This window comes from Herpailurus yagouaroundi, unplaced genomic scaffold (genome assembly GCF_014898765.1).
Source record: "Herpailurus yagouaroundi ecotype Mexico unplaced genomic scaffold, PumYag 163, whole genome shotgun sequence".
Lineage (NCBI taxonomy): Eukaryota > Metazoa > Chordata > Mammalia > Carnivora > Felidae > Herpailurus > Herpailurus yagouaroundi.
Window position 1 is genome coordinate 25,600,715 of NW_024412404.1, and position 13,143 is coordinate 25,613,857.

At 41.3% G+C, this 13,143-nt stretch overlaps 1 protein-coding gene across 1 annotated transcript in view; it reads left to right on the forward strand.

Annotated features, from left to right (window-relative positions):
* The window catches only part of BMPR1A (bone morphogenetic protein receptor type 1A), a 139,638-nt gene that overhangs the window by 86,589 nt on the left and 39,906 nt on the right, over positions 1 to 13,143 (forward strand). The window lies entirely within an intron of this gene.

Consider the following 13,143-nt stretch of genomic DNA (forward strand, 5'->3'; position numbering starts at 1 on the left):
CCCAGTCTTTGTTTGTAAGGGACTAATAAGGAGGTCTGATAAGCTCATACTATATAAAATCTTGAACAGTGTACACCAGAGCCTGGGCTCCTCCTCACTGCCTCCCACCCCACTGCCTTCTTTACCACCCTCCCCTCCATCCCATTTCCAGCCTGTTGACCACCACTTTATAGTCAGGTTATGGTGTATTTAGGTATTCTACTTCCTCTTGAGTTAATTCTAGTATTTAATACCTTTCTTTTTTTTTTTTTTTTTTTAATTTTTTTTTTCCAACGTTTATTTATTTTTGGGACAGAGAGAGACAGAGCATGAACGGGGGAGGGTCAGAGAGAGAGGGAGACACAGAATCGGAAACAGGCTCCAGGCTCTGAGCCATCAGCCCAGAGCCCGACGCGGGGCTCGAACTCACGGACCGCGAGATCGTGACCTGGCTGAAGTCGGACGCTTAACCGACTGCGCCACCCAGGCGCCCCTAATACCTTTCTTTAAAAAAAATCATGCTTCATTTTCAGGTTTATTCTTATAAAATTATGCATAATGAGAATACTTGCCTCATTAGTACGACTTTTATTTTTTTATTTTTTTAATGTTTATTTTGTTTTTGAGAGAGACAGAGAGAGAGATAGTGCAAGTGGGGGAGGGGCAGAGAGAGGGGGAGACACAGAATCCAAAGCAGGCTCCAGGCTCTGAGCTGTCAGCACAGAGCCCAATGTGGGGCTCGAACTCCCAAACCGCAAGATCATGACCTGAGCCAAAGTTGGACGTTTAACCGACTAAGCCATCCAGACACCCGAGAATACTTGCCTCGTAAAGTTAGTAAGAAGATTAAATGAATTAATATATGTAAAGTATGTAGAATATATTAAATTTCTTATTTCATAGTACTAAAAAAATGTATGATGGGGCACCTGGGTGGCTCATTCTATTAAGTGTCTGACTCTTGATTTCGGCTCAGATCATGATCTCAGTTTGTGTGATCAAGCCCTGCATGAACACAGAGCCTGCTTGGGATTCTCGCTCTCCCTCTCTCTCTGCCCCTCCTTCACTCACTCACACACACACACACACACACACACACACACACACACACTCTGTCTCTCTCAAAATAAATAAAGATAAACATTTTTTTTTTTTTTAAAGTATGATAAGAGGGTCACCTGGGTGGCTCAGTCGGTTGAGCATCTGACTCTAGGTTTCGGCTCAGGTCGTGATCTTGCAGCTTCATGGGTTTGAGTCCTGCATCAGGACCCAGTACAGAGCCTGCTTGGAATTCTCTCTCTCTCTCTCTCTCTCTCTCACTCTCTCTCTCTCTCATCCCCCCTACCCTCTCTGCCCCTCCCGGACTTGCGCTGTGTCTGTCTCTCTCAAAATAAACTTAAAGGCAAGTGTGATAAGTAAAAAGCTAATAAACTTAGAGCTAAGATAATTCAAAACATGAAATAAGCCCGAAATATTTTAGGAAGAGGGCTTTTGAATATATGGAGATTCCCCTATTTCATGACTTGGATCTAAATTTCTTTTCTCTGATTATCTAGAAATCACCAGAGGTGATTATGGGAGTGAAGTTCCTTAGCTAGTACTTGCATAGAGGTAAGATAGAGATTACTGGATTGGTAGTTACTGGCTATAACTGTAAGGTTTGGAGATGCATTTTTAGATGCCAGCATACTTATAAAGAATATTAGAGTATGTTATGTGGTTTTTATAGTGAATTTGACTCCTCAATTATGTTTCTCTTAAGAGATTAATATAATTTTTTATTCCTTTTATTCATTTATTGAGCATTTATTGCTTTGTTTAGTTATGTGCCAGAAAATGGAGATTACAGATGCTTCAAGATAAGTCAAAAACTCACCCGACTATATAAGTCTTTTAATGGGAGGAATCGTGTCTGTTTCATTTACTGTTGTGTAATCAGCATAGAGCACATAACCAAGGGATTAATAAATAGTTTTTAAATGAATGTTAGCCAAGAGCTGTGAAGCAACTATGGTCAATGTTCTGGGTGCGCTGGAAGTAGAGATGGGACCTCACTCAGCCTGCTGAGGAAGGATCAGGGATTGCCTGCCAGGATTTCTTGTGGACCAATTCTTGAAGAATAAATTAGACTCAACCTGGTGAAGCACAGAGGCTGTGCAAAGGAATGGAAGTCTGGAGCGAATGCCTATAGAGAGAGCGCTACTGTGATTTCAGTACAGTTAGAGCGTTGGAAGGGTGTGGAGGAGGAGGAGGAGGATATTCGAAAGGCTGGCAGAGGCCAGGTTATGACACTTCTTCTGGTGTCTTGCTAATTCTACCCTATTAAAATGAGAATATTCATAGATTTTTAAAGCAGAGAGCTTGACAAGGTCATTTGGTTCTAGAAGTTAGCATTTTATTAAATGTGACCATTTACTAGGCTGTAGAGCAAATTGTAATACATTTTAAAATATAAATAAATAGATAGTTTTAAAACATTTCAAATAATCATATCAGCCATAGTTTTTGCCAACAAGTGCACGTAACTAAAAATGAATAGCAAACAATGTATACACACCCATGTTTGGAAATTTTAAAACAGACTTCTGTAAATCCCACAGCTCAAAAATAAAATGACAATACAAATCAGAAAACATCTAGAACTGAGCAATAAAGCAAACTTGGATGTTAATACTTGTCTGACACATTGAAGCCTTAAATACTCAAATTAAAAAAATTAAAAGTATTAATAAGCTAAGCATCTAACCTAAATTAGGAAAAGAACAACAGAATAAACTCAAGAGAAGTAAACAGATGATGAAGATAAAAGCCAGCACTTGCTATTTAGCCCTTGTATTGTTCCATGTGCTTTACAGGGATTATTTCATTTAATCTTTATAACCTTGTGGGGTAAGTACAGTTATTATTCTCACTTTATAGATGAGAAGACTGAGTCACAGAGAGAAGCTTATGCAGGCTTCTACGTAATAAGTGATAGAATTGGGGTTTTAAATTATATTTTAAGATATATAGGAAAGGATTACAAAAGCCAAAAATTGGTTCTTGAGAAGGCTGATAAAATAAATCATTTAAATGGTCAAGAAGAACCCAGAAAACACAAATAGTATTGGGTATGTAAACAGGGGGGCACGTGACTTCAAATACAGAAGAGATTTTTTTTTTTAATTTTTTTTTCAACGTTTTTTATTTATTTTTGGGACAGAGAGAGACAGAGCATGAACGGGGGAGGGGCAGAGAGAGAGGGAGACACAGAATCGGAAACAGGCTCCAGGCTCTGAGCCATCAGCCCAGAGCCTGACGCGGGGCTCGAACTCATGGACCGCAAGATCGTGACCTGGCTGAAGTCGGACGCTTAACCGACTGCGCCACCCAGACGCCCCCAGAAGAGATTTTTTTAAAAATAAGAGAATACTTTATGTCAATAAATTTTATAATTTAAATAAAATGACAGTTTTCTTTTTAAAAGGTAACTTAATAGGGGCTCCTGGGTGGCTTAGTTGGTTAAGTGTCCGAGTCTTAATTTCTGCTCCGGTCATGATCTCATGATTCATGAGATTGAGCCCCACATTGGGCTCTGTGCTGACAGAGCAGAGCCTGCTTAGGATTTTCTCTCTCCCTCTCTCTGCCCCTCCCCTGCTTGCTCGCTGTCTCTCTCTCCCAAGATAAATAAAATAAACATTAAAAGAAAAAAGTAACTTAATAGTGGTACCTGGGTGGCTCAGTGGGTTAAACGTCTGACTCTTGATTTCAGTTCAGGTCATGATCTCAAAGTTCATGAGACTGAGCCCCATGTCGGGCTTTGCACTGGTGGCATAGGGCCTGCTTGGGACTCTCTCTCTCTCTCTCTCTCTCTCTCTCTCTCTCCCTCTCTCCCCCTCTCTCCTCCTCTCTCCCTCTCTGCCTCTCCCTCTCTACCTGTCCCCAGCTCCGATGCTCATTCTCATTCTCTCTTTCTCTCTCTCAAAATAAATAAAAAAGAAATTTAAAAGATTTTATTTGTAAGCAATCCCTACACCCAATGTGGGTCTCAAACTCAACCCCCAAATCAAAAGAGCCACATGCTATACTATCTGAGCCAGCCAGGCACCTCTTGGCCCAGATGATTTTATCTTATTTTTATTTCTTTGTTTTTATTTCTTTTGAGAGAGGAAGAGAGAAGGCAGTGAGCAGAAGAGGGCCAGAGAGAGGGAAAGAGAGAATCCCAAGCAGGCTCCATACTGTCTGCACAGAGCCAGATGCGGGGCTCAAATCCATGGACCCGTGAGATCATGGCCTGAGCCGAAATCAAGAGTTGGGAGTCTCAACTGACAGAGCCACCCAGGCGCCACATTGGCCCAGATGATTTTAAAACTGAGTTCTATCAAACTCAAACTATTCTATCAAACTATTCTAGTGGTAAATATGTCCAAATTTATACGTATTGATCCAGAGAACAGCAAAATAAAGCAAGTTCCTCAACTTATTCTGTGTGGCTAGTTTAACTTTTATACCAAAACCAGACATGGATAATGTGATAGGCCAGTCTTGCTTATGAATACAGATGTAAAGCATAACAAAATTCTAGCAAAACAAATCCGAGAGTATATTTAAACATAATCATATCGGGGCGCCTGGTTGACTCAGTCAGTTGAGCGTCCGACTTCAGCTCAGGTCATGATCTCACAGTCTGTGAGTTCAAGCCCTGCGTCAGGCTCTGTGCTGATAGCTCAGAGCCTGGAGCCTGCTTCGGATTCTGTGTCTCCCTCTCTCTCTGCCCCTCCCCTGCTCATGCTCTGTCTCTCTCTGTCTCAAAAAATAAAATTAAAAAAAAAGTAAACATAATTATATCTACAATACTGCAGTACCATTCTGATAATACTTACCCAATGTCAGCATCAGGTATAAGGGCACAGTCCCCCAACAAGACTGCCCTCACTTGTGGGATGCCTGGGTGGCTCAGTTGGTTAAGCATCTGACTTTGGCTCAGGTCGTTATCTCGTAGTTTGAGTTCAAGCCTTACATCGGGTGGTGTGCTAACAGCTAAGAGCCTGGAGTTTCAGATTCTTTGTCTCCTTCTCTTTCTGCCCCTCCCCCACTCGTGCTCACTCTCTCTCAAAAATAAAGAAACATTTAAAAAACAAACAAAAAAAAGACTGCCCTCTCTTGAGATGCCAGTGACAAGTTTGGACTTCTCACGAACTGCAAATCCCAGAGGATTCCCTGATCCCCTCAGACTTTATTTAATGATTCACTAAAATGTCTCACAGGATTCAAGAAAGTGGTACATGTACAATGATCATTTTATTATAAAGGATACATATTGGGACCAGCCAAATGAAGAGACACATAGGATGAGGCCTGTGAGAATTCCAAAGGTGAGGCCTCCTGTCCCCCTGGAATCAGGGTATGTCATCTTCCTGGCACATTGGTGTGTTTACAGGAAACTTATCTCAGCTAGGGTGTACAGTGTTTTTATTGGCGTTTCATTGTGTAGGCGTGATTGAACAATTGGCCACATGATTGAACTCAATCTTCAGCCCTGTCCCCTCCCCAGAGGTGGGGCCGATTCAGTGCCCCAATCCTCTATAATCACATGGTTGGTCTTTTTGGTGACCAGCCCCCATCCTGAGTCATAAACTCAGGTATGATATGTGAGGCTCATACATAACAAAGACACTCCTGTTACCCAGGAAATTCCAAAAATTTACTTTAGAGGTTCCCTTCTAGGAACCAGGGACAAAGACCAATTTACTATTCAATAATGACAAAATTGAATTTATCCCAGGGATCCAAGGATCGTGTGTAAGTTATTGCTGCATAACAATTTATCCCAAAACTTAGGGACTTGAAACAACAAAAACTTAAATGAATTTAAAAGTAGTGTACTGGATGGTTTGGGCTCAGAGTGTTTCAAGAGGTTGTAGTTAGGATGCCACCTGAAAGCTCTCCTGGGGGAGAATCTGCTTCCAAGATGGTGCACTCTTACAGCTGTTGGCAGAAGGCGTCTCAGTTCTTCACCCCAGAGTGAATGACCCAAGAAAGAGAGCAAGGAGAAAGCTGCATTGCCTCTTAAGACCTACTGTCAGCACATACTTGGTCACTTTCACTTTCATCTGTTTGTCAGTCCAGCACACACTCAAAGTAATTAGGTCCCACCTCTTGAAAAAAGGAATATGAAAGAATTTGTGGACATCTTTAAAAACTAGCACATTGGGGCACCTGGGAGGCTCAGTCAGTTGAGCGTCTGACTTCGACTCCGGTCATGATCTCACAGTTCGTGGGTTCGAGCCCCGCATCAGGCTCTGTGCTGACAGCCTGGAGCCTGCTTCAGATTCTGTGTCTCCTTCTCTCTCTGCCCCTCCCCCGCTCATGCCTTGTCTCACTCTGTTTCTCAAAAATAAATAAATGTAAAAACAAAATTTTTTTTTATACTAGCACAGATTATTTACTCTTTAAGAAAGCTTTTAATATGGATCGTTACTAATTAATTTATCCATTAACACATAGAAAGAGGAAAACACTGTGATCATATCAGTAGATGGAGAAAAAACACAATAAAATTTGACCCCATTTATGATGAAAACTCTTAGCAAACTAAGAAGAGAATGGAACTTTAATGTGATAAAGAGTATCAGTAAATTTATAATTAACGTAGGGAAAATGAACAGTCATGATATTGAGGCTTTCTATACATAATATAATGTCTTTCCATGTGTTAACGTTTATTCTGTGTCCTTTAGGAGTATTTGAACATTGTCCTTACATCAGTGTTTTGTATTTGGAAGTGCAAAATGTCACAGTCCCAGGGAAGTTACCAAAATATCTACCAGCACTACCATTGGACCCAGGGTCCTACTTCTGGGATTCTGCCTTACAGATTTATTTGCTCAAACAGCAACAGCAGAAGCAGCTATTCAAGTGCTTTGCTTACTATGCTTATGCTTATGCTTATTATAAGCACTGCTTATACCAGAATATGGAAACAACTTACATCATCAATCAACAGGAGAATGGATCAGTACAGCTGTAAGGTATTCATAGAATGAACACTCTATGTAACAATGACAGTGAATGAAAAATTCAAAAATATTGTGGAAATCACTCACAATGTTGAGTGAAAAATAAGCAAATATAAAAATATACATATAGAATGATACAGTTTTTTATATAGCTATAGAAGATTCAAAAATAGGCAAAGCAATGCTGTGTATTGTTTGGGGTATGTATTATATACGGCAAAAGCCTATGAAGACATGGGTGTTAAATACCACATTCAGAGTAGTGGTTACCTCAGAGGGAGGGGATGTGAATTCATGGTTTTTGCCCTGCTTTACTCAGCACCTAGGTAATCTTTTTTTAAAGCCGTGGTGGTAAATCCAGTGCAGTTCACATACAGTGTTCTATTAGTTGCAGGTATATACAGTAACATCTAGGTAATTCTTAGGTTAAATCTTTGAAGTACTGTATTGAGTGAGCACAGTTCATAGACTCACAGGATTGAGATGTGGAAGACTTCATGGCATTATTTTACAGATAAGGAAACCAAGGCCCACAGAGGGAAGTGAATTCATCAGGATCAGCTAGGCAACTAAGGCAGAATTCGAATTAACTCAGAGGCCGCCTGACCTGAAGACAGTGCTTACCTATAGTACTTTCTTTAAAATAAAAATATAAGTTGATAAGTATTTAAACTAGGTATCTCAGCTGAAAGATACTAAAAGGGGGGGAAAAAAGTCCATCCCACGCCACAGAACTTCTTCAGCAAACTACTCTGAACCAGCATGTTTTAACCTGAAGCAATGTTCTGACACAGAGTAACAAAAATAAAACCTAAATGTTCATCCGCAGGGTGAAGCGCTTCCTGGATTTCCAGGTGCTTCATGTTAATAAACCGGGATTTATAGTCTCGAGGTTGCTCTTTCTTAGACCCACTGGTTCACAAGGTTTAGTTTTCTGTAGTTTGTGGTTTAATACAGGGAAGAATTATGGATGATCTGATTGCAACGCCTTCTGGTTTACTCAGGGCCTTTGGTGACCTGCAGTTTACTTGTAAGTATTGCCTTTGAAACTTACTGTGTCTGCTTACTGAAGTATTGCACTCGAGCTTGGACCGTTTGCAGTTCCCTTTGTCAGACCACATTGTACGAAAGAAAGGGCTGTGTTTTCTCTTTCTCTGTGATTATTTCCACAGTTCTTTAACTTGTTATAACTATGTGGTACTGTCAGAAGTATAACCCAAGCCATTGTTTGCCTTAAGCAATATTTTAGATCCTGAGAAGTTTCGTTTACTTATACAAGACTTTCTTAAGACCTTTTAATTTATATCTCAGACTTGAGTATATGCAGTGAAAACAGTGGAAAATTTTCCCCACAGGATCTTGACACACGTCAGGGCTCAAAGTGAGCAGAAGGAAGTGGTGTGGTTTTTGTATCATTTCAGTTGTGTTGAGATAAGAAAATGGAATAGTTTATCCAGAGTACAGCCCTTTTGAGAAGGTTTCATTTGTATATAAAAGAAATTGGCATAATGTTTTCATTCTTTCTGCTATATTTGAGTCATTCCCTCAGCAAATACTGAGTACCAGCTCTTCTTGGTGCTGGCCAGACACTCTTCTTGGTGCTGGCAATACAGAGTGAAAAAATAGACTAACACCCTTGCCCATGTGGGGCATACATTCTGGAGCAGATAGCAAGCAGTAAGCGAGATAATTCGTAAAATGTATATCAAATTATAGGGTGACAAGTGCTGAAGAGAAAAAACAGATATAAATCTGGGAAGGAGGATATGAGTGCCAGGGGTGAACACCAACACTGTCAATAAGAACAAGATATTTGAGTAAATCCTTGGAAGAGGTAAGGTATCAACTCATACAGATGTCCGGGGGGGGGGGGGGGAACGCTCTGGGTGGCGGGACCCATGGACATCAAGGTGTCCTGCAGCAGGGCCAGGCCTGGTGTGTCCTGGGACGGGGGGTGCGCAGTGCAGTTGGAGTGGAGGAGCTGGGGTCCTATGGGCCATTGGAGACGTCAACCCATACTGTGCGTGAACAGGGGAGTGATGTGACCTAACATGCTTCCTGTCACCACTCTGCTGTGTTGACAATATACTGTAGGTGGGCAAGGGTTCAAGCAGGGAGACCAGTTAGGAGGCTGTCTCAGTAATCCAGGTAAACAGTGTTGGTGGCCTGGACTAGAGAGAGGTAGTGAGAAGCGCATATGTTTTGGGTATATTTTGAAGGTAGAATGAGCAGGATTTGCTGACAGATAGGATATGGAATATGAGAAAGAAGGAAGGAGTGGTGAAGAATGAGTCCCAAGATTTTAGGCCTGGGAAACTTGGAAAGTAGAGAGGCTGTTAGCCGACATGGGAAAGACTGAGGGGCTAGCAGATTTGGGGAGTAAGAGTTTCTCTTTATGTAGCTGCTGGTCACGTTTTAAAGTAAATTTGTATACTGCTTGAGCTATCTTTTTTTTTTTTTCAACGTTTATTTATTTTTGGGACAGAGAGAGACAGAGCATGAACAGGGGAGGGGCAGAGAGAGAGGGAGACACAGAATCAGAAACAGGCTCCAGGCTCTGAGCCATAAGCCCAGAGCCTGACGCGGGGCTCAAACTCACGGACCACGAGATCGCGACCTGGCTGAAGTCGGACGCTTAACCGACTGCGCCACCCAGGCGCCCCTGCTTGAGCTATCTTTAAAGTAACTCTTTCTCACACCAGTCTCTGTTGTTGTTGAGTTTATTCAGAATTACTGATTTTATGCTAACCCAGAATATTCAAGTGTGCCTTTCCCTTAAGCCTTCCTATCAACTAGAATGTTTTTGGTTGTAACGGAAAAACTGACTCTCTCTGACCTAAAAAAAATAAAGGGAATTTATTGACTGTAAACTGACAAGTGCCTGAGTAATTCAGGCTTCAGGCAAGGTTGCTGCTCACTGACCACTCTAAGGACCTGGCTTCTTTTCGTGTCCTGGCTCTGCCTTCTGGTTCCCCTCCGAGTCCCAGCATAGCTGCCAAAAGACTCTTGGGCTGCTGTTTTCTTATGCATGTTCAGTCTGAAAGAGTGACTGTGTCTCTGCAGGCACAGCCACAGTCCTGAGTCCTAGTATTAGAAGAGCTCTCCTTGTAGCGTGGGGGGATAGAATATGCCAAGTGGCCGAGCCTGGGACGGCTGTACTCCTGAGCTTCAGGGGAACCTGTGTGCTCTGAATTTTTTTTAAAAAATTTGTAAGTAGAGAATAAAGTGGAGAAGAAATGTCGGTTGATTTTTCAGTTGTTTTTACATTGTGTAAGCACTGTGGTTAATACAGCAAGACGATGATTTTTTTTTAAGTGGTCAAGTGAGAAGAAAAAACAGTAAAGTAAAATTGCATTCAGAGGTTAGTTTGATCAAGATAATTTTTCTTCTTAGAGGTCTAGTGCTGTTGCTTCTTGAACATCTAGAACCGCAGAGGAGCCTTCAGATAATAATGAAAAATGATAGGTCATTTAGTCAAGAATCCATATTTCTCAACAAGGGGAGGACTATGGACATTGGGTTGAACCGATTCTTTAAGGGATCGTCCCTGCACATTGAATTGCATTTTCTATTTTGGTCCCTTGTCACCAACCAAAAAGTCACTCGCATATTTCCAGATCTTCTTAGGAAGGGACACATTTGCAGAAACTCGTGACTGTTTTTGAAAGGGTGTTGTTTCATACTGAGGGCATGATTTGGTTTCCTGAGTGAAATATAGACGGGGGCTTTTGGTTGTTATTTTTGAAGTTCTGCTTGATTTTTTCTTTCCTTGTTCTGGAAGTTGGTTATATTCCACTTAAAGATTGATTTAGGGGCACCTGGTGGTTCAGTCGGTTAAGCATCTGAGTCTTGATTTCAGCTAAGGTCAAGAACTCACGGTTCATGGGTTGGAGCCCCACAGTAGGCTCTGCACTGACAGTACGGAGCCTGCTTGGGATTCTCTTCCTCCTTATCTCTCTGCTGCTCCCCCAGCTTTTGCGCTCGCTCTCTCTTTCTCTCTCTCTCTCAAAATAAATATTTTTTTTAAAAAAGATTGATTTAGCATTTGAATTAATTTTTTGGCCAGAGGGATTGATTGAGTTAACTCAGGAAAGTCTTTGATTACATGTAGTGTTGCTTAAGGAAAAGAAAAATTTGCTTTGATACCAAAATTTTGGTATTCTTCAAGCATTTTGATTTGGGGTCACATAGGTTAGAATAGAAAGCCTAGCCAATCCTGAACAAATATCTAACTTCGATGGGTTATAATTATTTGTGGGAGAAAAATTGAAATGTAATGAGTCTAGAAGAATTCATTCCTAGGGTCAAAATATCTTCGATCTCTTTGAATATATATTAAAACACACTTTATAGCACTTAGGAAATATTAGCTATGTTGTTGGTTCCTCTTTGATGAAGTGAATACATAGAAAATATGTGTGTAGTGCGTGTATAGTCAGTTACTCTCTGAGATATGTCTTCTGGAAGTATTTGTATCGATCAGGGCCCAGTCAGGAGCCCTGAAACCATACTGGCTGTTTTCACAGGAAGAATTTGGTATAGGGAATTGACTACCCAGGTATTAGAGAATTGAAAAAAGCTAAAGGAACACTGGGATTAAGCAGAAATGGTCCTTGTGGGAAGCAGATACCACCCCTAGGAGACTGAGTTTTCAGAACCTAGAGGAGAAAGTGTGTCCCTGTGCAGGCAGCTAAGAGCCCGGCTGCTGCTGGCACCTCAGGAGCCTCAGAGCATAGGTCTTGAGGAGCTGGCACTCAGATCTTGGAGTGCAGGCACCAGTGAGTCTGAATGGGGGCCCTGGGGCTGGTTCTGGGAGTGTGGAAGGAAGCTGAAACCTGGAACCTACTTCTGCTGCCTGTGTGGAGGGTGTGAATCAAGTAGATGGTGGGAACAGCGAAGTTGGGAAGAAGGAAGTCCCTCTTCCAGCTTTCTCTGTTCCCCTGGTTCCCTTGTCGGCTGAGCCTGTCAGGGAGCCAGCTGGTGAAAGACCCAGCTCAGTATCACAGAGCTGAGTACTGAGATTTTTTTTTTCTTTCTGAAAAGCAGTGGTGTGTAATAAGAGGCATACTGGTTTCTCTTTTTTTCTCATTACCTACCAGCTCCTGACTTTGCAGTAACAAGTGGAATTTGGGCTTTGTCAGCAGCAGACTTGCCTCTTACTGGTTGTGTGCACTTGGGCAAGTTTCTTAACTTTGCTGAGCTTCACCTTTTCCTTGTAGAGTTGTGAAGATGAAATAAAATCTCACGTGGCTCAATAAAAAATAAGTTCCTGTTCGTACTTACTCATGTACTAACTGGATGAAACACAGCCTTTGGGGTTCGAAGACCCAGGTTTTAATTGTTCCTTCAAGTTGCCAGCTATTTGAAATTCAGCAAGTTGCTTTAGCTCTCTGAGCCTGTCTTTTCTCTGTCAAAGTAGGAATAATTTTACTCACTGTTAGGGTCATACAGATGGTATAATGCACGTAAAACTAATTTGCAAATTATAAAGATGATGATATGGTAACATAAAGTTACCATTAAATAGTATTTGAGTTTCTCTCATTTAATCTGCACAGAAGACCTAGATCTGTCTCATGCGAGACCCTGAACTCTTCACTGCCACATTATACTGATTTTGTCCGTGTAAAAATACTGTGCGGAAAACGCAGGCAGTATTGCTCACCATTACCTCTAATGCACCTGCGGGGTGACCAAACGCTGTCCCTCCCAGGCATCTCTGTAACCATTAATTCACTTCACTTTTTTTTTTGTTTTTTTTGGTCATTTGTGTTTATTCCAGAGGATAGACAGAACAACACCCAGACCATTTCAATTAACAGCTGGCAGTAAGAATCTCTTCTGAGTGCGGATGTGCCAAAGATTGGTGTATAGCATGATCTAGTTCTAATTATTTGTGAGCTTTTTCATTTAATAAAATGAAACCAACTGAAAAACTAGAGTCATTAAGTTAGGGGATTTGTAGTATAAAGTTGAATGGTTGAAAACAGAGTATCTCCTGTTTTGGAAAATACTTCATAAACCAAGAAGCATTTATTGTGCATCTACTATAGAGGCCCCTGGTGAGGGTGTAGGGCATATAAATGCATCACCAATGTATAATACCATCCTAGTTTGAATTGCCTTTCTGTTCCTGGAAGAATCATACTTGTGTTGGGGAGAATGG